Here is a 9,752-nt window from a genome sequence, read left to right on the forward strand (position 1 = left end):
AAGTCATTAGCCTATCACTTTCTTGTAAGACCTAAGTTGGAATACGCATGCGCGATCTGGGACCCTCATAAACACAACCTTAGAAAGACATTCGAGTCGGTACAAAATCATGCAGACTGATTCATCTTTCCTGACTACTCAATCATGCAAGTGCCACTCAGTTAAAATCAAAAGCTAATCTCCCCAAATCTATACAGGTGCCGCAAAACATTCAGATGTTGCTTTCATCATAAACTCTACCATACCCACCCTCCTGACAACACCCTTATCAAACCAGCACACCGACTTTCAAGCCATATCAGCCACCATAAAGCAGTCTACCTACCACATGCTCGGACAACTGCTCATCTTCATTCCTTCTTTTCTCAAACAGCCGTTGATTGGAATAATCTTCCAGTCAGCGTCGTTATTCATGGTGATCCTACGTGTTTTAGGTGGGCCATGGAATTACTTTCCTGATTGCGTCATCTATCCGTATTATCTGTAGAGTTCTTTTATGCGTGTTTCTATCGACATCTTAATATGTTTATCGATATGTCTGCCTGTTTTTACTTTTACGTCATCATCAGCCTGGTTACGCCCACTGCAGGGCGAAGGCCTCTCCCATACTTCTCCAACTACCCCGGTCATGTACTAATTGTGGCCATGTTGCCCCTGCAAACTTCTTAATCTCATCCGCCCACCTAATTTTCTGCCGCCGCCTGCTACGCTTCCCTTCCCTTGGAATCCAGTCCGTAACACTTAATGACCATCGGTTATCTTCCCTCCTCATTACATGTCCGGCCCATGCCCATTTCTTTTTCTTGATTTCAATTAAGATGTCATTAACTCGCATTTGTTCCCTCATCCAATCTGCTCTTTTCTTATCCCTTAACGTTGCACCCATCATTCTTCTTTCCATAGCTCATTGCGTCGTCCTCAATTTCAGCAGAACCCTTTTCGTAAGCCTCCAGGTTTCTGCCCCATACGTGAGTACTGGTAAGACGCAGCTGTTATACACTTTTCTCTTGAGGGATAGTGGCAACCTGCTGCTCATGATTTGAGAATGCCTGCCAAACGCACCCTAGCCCATTCTTATTCTTCTGGTTATTTCAGTCTCATGATCCAGATCCGTGGTCACTACCGGCCCTAAGTAGATGTATTCCCTTACCACTTCCAGTGCCTTGCCACCTATCGTAAACTGCTGTTCTCTTCCGAGACTGTTAAACATTATTTTAGTTTTCTGCATATTAATTTTCAGACCAACCCTTCTGCTTTGCCTCTCCAGGTCAGTGAGCATGCATTGCAATTCGTCTCCTGAGTTACTAAGCAAGGCAATATCATCAGCGAATCTCAAGTTGCCAAGGTATTCTTCATCAACTTTTGTCCCCAATTCTTCTCACTACAGGTCTCTGAATACCTCCTGTAAACATCCTGTGAATAGCACTGGAGAGATCGTATCTCCCTGTCTGACGCCTTTCTTTATTGGGATTTTGTTGCTTTCTTTATGGAAGACTACGGTGGCTGTAGAGCCGCTATAGATATCTTCCAGTATTTTTACGTATGGCTCATCTACACCCTGATTCTGTAATGCCTCCATGACTGCTGAGGTTTCGACTAAATCAAACGCTTTTTCGTAATCAATGAAAGCTATATATAAGGGTTGGTTATATTCCGCACATTTCTCTATCACCTGATAGATAGTGTAAATATGGTCTATTGTTGAGTAGTCTTTACGGAATCCTGCCTGGTCCTTTGGTTGACAGAAGTCTAAGGTGTTCCTGGTTCTACTTGCGATTACTTTTGTAAATAATTTGTAGACAACGGACAGTCAGCTGGTCGGTCTAAAATTTTTCAAGTCTTTGGCGTCCCCTTTCTTATGGATCAGGATTATGTTAGCGTTCTTCCAAGATTCCGGCACGCTCGAGGTTATGAGGCATTGCGTATATAGGGTGGCTACTCTTTCTAGAACAATGTTCCCACCATCTTTCAACAAATCTGCTGTTACCTGATCCTCCCCAGCTGCCTTCCCCCTTTGCATAGCTCCCAAGGCGTTCTTTACTTCTTCCGGCGTTACTTGTGGGATTTCAAGTTCCTATAGACTATTCTCTCTCACATTATCGTCGTGGGTGTTACTGGTATTGTATAAATCTCTATAGAACTCCTAAGCCACTTGAACTATCTCATCCATATTAGTAACGATTTTGCCGGCTTTATCTCTTAACGCATACATCTGATTCTTGCCTATTCCTAGTTTCTTTTTCACTGCTTTTAGGCTTCCTCCGTTCCTGAAAGCATGTTCAATTCTATCCATAATATAGTTCCTTATGTCAGCTCTCTTACGCTTGTTGATTAACTTCGAAAGTTCTGCCAGTTCTATTCTAGCTGTAGGGTTAGAGGCTTTCATACATTGGCCTTTCTTGATCAGATCTTTCGTCTCCCGCGATAGCTTACTGGTCTCCTGTCTAACGGAGTTACGACCGACTTCTATGGCGCACTCCTTAATGATGCCCATAATATTGTCGTTCATTGCTTCAACACTAAGGTCCTCTTTCTGAGTTAAAGCCGAATACCTGTTCTGTAGCTTGATCCGGAATTCCTCTAGTTTCCCTCTTACCGCTGACTCATTTATTAGCTTCGTGTGTACCAGTTTCTTGCGTTCCCTCCTCAAGTCTAGGCTAATTCGAGTTCTTGCCATCCTATGGGCACTGCAGCGCACCTTGCTGAGCACGTCCACATCTTGTATGATGCCAGGGTTCGCGCAGAGTATGAAGTCGATTTCATTTCTAGTCTCACCATTCGGGCTCCTCTATGTCCACTTTCGGCTAACTCGCTTGCGGAAAAAGGTATTCATTATCCGCATATTATTCGGTTTTGCAAACTCTACTAATAACTATCTACTGCTATTCCTAGAGCCTATGTCATATTCCCCCACTGACTTGTCTCCAGCCTGCTTCTTGCCTGCCCTGGCATTTGAATTTTGAATTTACCCATCGCCCATTCCACGTCTTCATCGAAGCTTTCGACTTCGTGGCCATCATCACTGGATGTAGGGGCGTAGACCTGTACTACCTTATATTTGTACCTCTTATTAAGTTTCACAACAAGACCTGCCACCCTCTGGTTAATGCTATAGAATTCCTGTATGTTACCAGCTATATCCTTATTAATCAGGAATCCGACTCCTAGTTCTCCTCTCTCCGCTAAGCCCCGGTAGCACTGTATGTGCCCGCTTTTTAGCGCTACTTCTACTTACCGTATTCCAAATCTATAAATATGTTACTGCCACCTTTTGTACAAATTACGTTGAACACTTGTTCATTGTCATATTTGATAAGTTTTCCTGTTTTTCTTTCGCATATTCCTGTTTTTTAACTTGTGGATGTGCAAGGTGTTGTAGTTTTTACGGTTTTCTACGTTGCTGTTTCTCACCTAACTCATTTCAGTGCTTACTGCAATGGTATTGTGTTTATGGCAACTTGTATGCTCGCACACCCCTCATGTAAAATCTCTCCAGCAGTAGTATTTGAGGTATTGTAAATAAATAAGTAAATAAATAAATAAATAAATAAATAAATAAATAAATTTAACTTACGGCTACGCACCGATATTCAAAAATTAGTAGCAACGTTAATTTACTTTAAATTTGGACTTTACGTCAGAATTGCCTGTATTCCGTCGACTGGTTCATGTCATGTGTCAAGGCCGCTCCTAGTCGGCACTTCTGTGAACTTCAGCGTTGCTCCTACAGCTATTCGCTGAGATAAACTAGAACCTTTCTAACAGCAAACCGCTCAGAAATGTTTCGAGCTTTCCTTGTGAAAATTTGCATGGGATTTTTCTCTTTGAACGTTCCTCGAACCTAAGCCATGCGGGGAGGTAGACTTTAAAATTATACGTCTAAAGCAGCCTGTAGGCGTGGAGCCGTTTATCGATCCTCGCCGGCGCTGTTTACATGGTGGCCTATCCGATCCGTTGGGTCGATATAAAAAAAAAATCTCAATGGGTTGAATATTTAATCAACCGACGACCACACAGAGACAATCAATCACCTTTGAAGGCAAGGAGAGCTTGGAAGACGTCCACTCCATTACATTTCCGCATTGAGTTGTCTTCGAAAGAAAACATTGTCATCTACCCCAAAGCACCAGGAAGCTAGAAGGAATACAATGCGGATTTCTCGGAAATAGAGCTTCGTAGTTTAAGAAAACATGCTTGCTGGCTGGGAACCAAACCTGCGATCAACGCCTTTCCGTGACCTGAGCTAGTCAGGAGGCTAGCAGATCGCAGAGAGAGGCGCAATTAATGTATTCGAAGCATATGGGCATTAAATACCGCAAATTTCTGCCATGTTCTGTGAATTCCCGCAGAACGAATTTGTTCTAAAGCTTCAAGAAATTCCACTGAAGAGTTAGATTAGTGTTTACTCTCATAATTTATAAAAAGATAAAATGAAACATGGCAAAAAAGAAAACATATTTTAGCACAACGTGCCGTCAGTGGGAGCCGTACACCAAATCTGCTCATGGCTTCAATTTTATTCAATTTATTTCCAGAATTATAAGTGTTCTGGTGGATACCTAAGACTAAAAGCTGTTGGAAAACAGCTTGACTAGGCCGATGGTCCATTACAAGGCATACATGGTGGCTTATTGAAACAATTCAGATCTGATTAATTCTGTTACGCGCTGAGAATTAAGGAAAGGTTCATATCTCGAACATTCCCTCGGATATGTGTCTCGTGTTGGTCAGAAAGATTTGTTTTGTTTTGTTTAGCGTAGCCAGATTTCAGAAATTGATCTGTTTTGATTTTGATCTGGCGGTTTGAAGCATATTGGGAGGGTGCTTGCTTTGGCCGGAGTGGTTTGGCATCGTTGATTCTCGGTCATTCCAACGGATCTTCTCAGGGCCGAGTGGCAGGGAAGACCAGCGGCGGAAAAAGTGGCAACGCCTATGCCTCCAATCAATGAACGGCGTCGCTCAACTAGCGCATCCAATCGTCCGAGCTGCGTCGAACAGCTCAATTTCTGGATGCATTGTTTGGCGCCGGGGGTTCTGTTGGGCTACACTGCATGCCTATCCTGGAGGCAATGGCCGCTCCCCCCTCCCTCCTCGTTCTTCTGAAGTGGTTGACCTTGTGAAAATCGGCGAAATTCCAGGAAACTGCCGAACCGTTGCCTTGGGTCGAGCTCAGGAGTCCGAGAGCACAGAGCACCACAACAAATCCTCTTACAGCCTTCAAGATTCCACAGAATTGCTGCCCCCTTTGCCGTGGAGACCGGCGGTACGTAGCTTGATGTTCTTCCGCGACAAAAGAGCAAAGCGACCTGTTCGACGTCAGCGCCTGTTCAGCCTCGCTCCTGCTGACCGTGAGTCGCCAAGAAGATTTAAGGCAGAGCCTGCCCATTGGTGGGAGAGAAAGTCGCTACCAGCCGCCTTGTTAGTCTGGTGCGTGCTTCGGCACAGCTACTGGTGTGCTATAACCGGCTATATGTAAATATTGTACAAAGCTTTTCGTCTTTTCTTAGTCTGCTTCAATAATCTGTCTTTTGTTTTGACCCCGAGTCGCAATACTGAATGGCAGCTATGGGCAGCTATGGGATTGACGAACTCGTATCTCAACAGCGGGTGGCAAGCGGCGAGACACGAGGCCCGGAATAGCCTGCTGCACCGCTCGATGGCAGCTACGATGCCGACCCTAGTCAGCGCCTTTCGCAGGGTGAGTGCGTGAGGGAGAGAAGTGGTTCTTGAGGGAAAAAGGAAAGGTCGCCGCTATCTTCTGCAACCCTAGCGGGAACATGACTCAGCACCAACAGGGGTGGGAGGAGATAGCTGGAGCAAATGAGATAGGAGAATAGGGGGTTAAGGTGACGCCATGGCAACGGCTGAGCAGACCGGCAGGAAGGGCCTGGTGGGTCCGGCAGGAATGGTGAAAGGCCAGGGAGCAGTGATCAAGCAGGAGCCAGATGTTTGGGGCAGGTCAAATAGCCTAGAGTGGGCTGGATAGCCGTGAGGCTATCCGTCTTTGCAGAAAAACCTAGAGTCTCGCCTAGAGCTCCGAGGAGTTGAAGTACTCAACGACACTTAGGAGGGCTGGCAGCTCGTTGCGACCAGGGAAGAAAATATCTTCCTGCCCTGCAGAAGGAAGCCTCAGGCGTCAGAACTCCTGCAGGAGGAGGCCGTGCTGCTGCCGGTAAGCAGGGCACGCCAGCAGGATATGTTCCAGGGTCTCGTGCTCCCCAGAGAAGGCAGAGCTGGAGAGGCGAGGAGGCCGTGCTGGTGGCGGCGAGCCCCCGTCCAGCAGCAGCCAATCTTCAGTCGCAGCAAGGGAGAGTTCTCCCTGCGTGTGAGGCAACGCTGTGGGAGTGGTCGTGGAGGGTGGTTCAGGGACATCCGCTTGTCCGGATGGCAGGCAGCAGATGACGTCGCAGCCTGCGGCTTGTGAAGTCACTACCTGTCACTGCCAGGCTGCGCGGGACCACGCAGTGGTGGGCGCGCCTTGGGAATACATCAGCCTCCTCGTTGCCCGGTATGCCCACGTGGGCTGTATGCCAGTGCAGGGACACCGAGCAGCCCGCTTCCTGCAACGCTATCAGCCTACTCGAGAGCAGGGCGACCCCGACGCTGGCCCTTTCTGGCATTTGCAGGCTGAGAAGTGCTCCCTTAGAGTCGCACTAGATGGTCACTGGGGTCGCTGGGAGCTCCTCCACGAGTACGTCCACAGCCAGGTGGAGGCGTGCTACCTCGCCTCTGTTGACGTCGCATGGTTGGGGAGGTGACACTGCCTGCTCTCCCGCAGGGCGGGCACCACGCAGGCCGCAGTCGACGGGCCCGTGTCCCCATGCAGGAGGCAGGCACACGTCTGCTGAAGGGCACAAGTGGTGAGCGCCGTTTGCAAATGCCGCGCAGCTCTGTGGTGATAGGTCTCTGGGGAGGAGGCAGCTGTGCCACGACACGGCTTAACCCACTTCTGTTCACCATGCAGGATTTCGTTTGCGCTATCTCCTGCGTGCTGTTCCCCGTTCTTCTGGGCCCGGTATCAGCCATCCACGTGAACTACCCTTTCCCGGCTAGCCTCGTCACCGTGGACAACTGGCGCCTACTTCCAGCGTTGGCCACTGTAGTTTCTGCGGCGCTGGTACCTGGAAACTGGACGCTCGAAGAGGAATTCAAGGTCACACCGTCATCGACTTCATCAGGCACACTGCGTATAAATCATCCCCGCCAGCCGGGCGCGCTCTGTGGGCTCGGTGGCTGTGCCACGACACGGCTTAACCCACTTCTGTTCATCATGCAGGATTTCGTTTGCGCTATCTCCTGTGTGCTGTTCCCCGTTCTTCTGGGCCCGGTATCATCCATCCACGTGAACTACCCTTTCCCGGCTAGCCTCGTCACCGTGGACAACTGGCGCCTACTTCCAGCGTTGGCCACTGTAGTTTCTGCGGCGCTGGTACCTGGAAACTGGACGCTCGAAGAGGAATTCAAGGTCCCACCGTCATCGACTTCATCAGGCACACTGCGTATAAATCATCCCCGCCAGCCGGGCGCGCTCTGTGGTCTCGGTGGCTGTGCCACGACACGGCTTAATCCACTTCTGTTCACCATGCAGGATTTCGTTTGCGCTATCTCCTGTGTGCTGTTCCACGTTCTTCTGGGCCCGGTATCAACCATCCACGTGAACTACCCTTTCCCGGCTAGCCTCGTCACCGTGGACAACTGGCGCCTACTTCCAGCGTTGGCCACTGTAGTATCTGCGGCGCTGGAACCTGGAAACTGGACGCTCAAAGATGAATTCAAGGTCGCACCGTCATCGACTTCATCAGGCACACTGCGTATAAATCATCCCCGCCAGCCGGGCGCGCTCTGTGGGCTCGGTGGCTGTGCCACGACACGGCTTAACCCACTTCTGTTCACCATGCAGGTCAGTAACCAGTGTCGCCTTTTCGCTAAAATATCGAGCAATAGATGCCTTATTCAGCTACCGAGCCCTCAGTGCTGTGTTTGCATCATGTCTGATTGTAATAACAGTGTTTGTTCTTTGCTACTTATGTTATTCGGAGACATTGAAACTAACCCAGGACCCCCCACCCTAAATAAAATACTAAATGAACTAAAAGGCGTGTCTTCTGGTCAAGCCCAGCTAATTGGAGATGTGCAGAGCCTAAAGATCTAGCTCTCAAGCACGGATAAAGCCATTTCCGAACTAGGCAAAAGAATCGACAGTTTAGAATCGCACTACCACCAGCTTCAAACGCTCCGAACAAATTAGACACCGTTGCAACCACCACCTCCCAGACTACTCGACAGGTCTCTGTATTGTCGACTCGGCTGGACGACATGGAAAACCGCTCCCGACGAAACAACTTGTTGTTTTACGGCATAGCGGACGACACGCCATCCGAGACCAACGCTCAGTCTGAGGAGCTAATCACTGCGTTTTGCAGGGACCATTTCAATGTAGCCATTGAACCTAAGGAAATAGAGCGTGCCCACCGTCTTTATCGCCACTTGCGAGACCGGTGCCGCCCCATAATTGTAAAATTTGCCTCTTTTAAAACCAAGGAAACTGTTCTCGCTAATGGCTCTAAACTCAAAAATACGCATTTTAGCTTTGGGGAAGATTTCGCGCCTCACGTTTGGAACGCACGGAAGCACCTTCTCGCTTTTGCTAAAGAAAAATCTGGTCCTTTTCTTTTACGATATAAAACATTATTTATGGGCTCCAAATGCTACGTAGTCGACGATACAACCGAAACTGTCGAAGAAAAATCATAGCTACCCGCTCCCCACCCCAAATCATTAAATGGTTCCATTCCTGGTCACAAAGCTAATCTCTCTTTTTCGATTATTTTCACAAACATTCGCAGCTTTCTTTCTAAACGCCACCACGTGTCAAGCCTTGTATCTTCATCCAGTAGCAATTTACTTATTCTAACTGAAACGTGGTTGACCTCTGACGTCGCCGATGGCGAAGTTTTATCCGACTTGCCCAACTTTAATCTTTTTAGAAAGGATCGTCTCTGCACACGCGGCGGTGGCGTCCTCATTGCTGCAAACAAACAACTTTCGTGCTCTGTTATCAAAATATCCTCCAACCTTGAAATATTATGGTTAATCTGTCGTTCCGCACCACAGTCGGTGCTCTTAGGTGTTTGCTACAGGCCTCCTAGATACACTCCAGATTTTTCACGCGAACTTAATAATATCTTAACCAAAGTTTTGACTAAATACCCTAATGCTCGCGTCGTTCTCTTTGGAGAATAACTTTCTGAATATCGATTGGGTGACCCTAACCTCGTCAGCACCCAATGCGAAAGAAGCTAACGAATTTCCTGACGTTTGCCTAAACTTTAATCTTACTCAGCTGATATCACAACCTACACGAGTCACTTCCGATACCGCCAATATTCTTGAGATAATCTTAACAACAGATCCAGGGAGCCTGTCTTCTATAACATTTCTAAAAGAAATAAGTGACCACAAAGTAATTCATGCTAACTTTGCCTTTGTTCCCGAAATACGTCAAGCTTGCAGGAAAACAATTCGACTATATGACAAGGGGAACTATGGGGCCATCATTAGTGAACTTGATGCCTTTTTTCCATCGTTTCAAGACGGTTTTTGGGAACGACCTATTAACGAAAACTGGTCACTCTTCAAAAACAAAATGAACCAGTTAGCTGATGACTTCATCCCTAAGGTAACTTTGCGTCCCACCGGCCAAAAACCTTGGTTTACTAAGTCATTAAAATCGCTTGAAAACAAGAAGAAAC

This window comes from Dermacentor andersoni, chromosome 3, assembly GCF_023375885.2.
Source record: "Dermacentor andersoni chromosome 3, qqDerAnde1_hic_scaffold, whole genome shotgun sequence".
NCBI lineage: Eukaryota > Metazoa > Arthropoda > Arachnida > Ixodida > Ixodidae > Dermacentor > Dermacentor andersoni.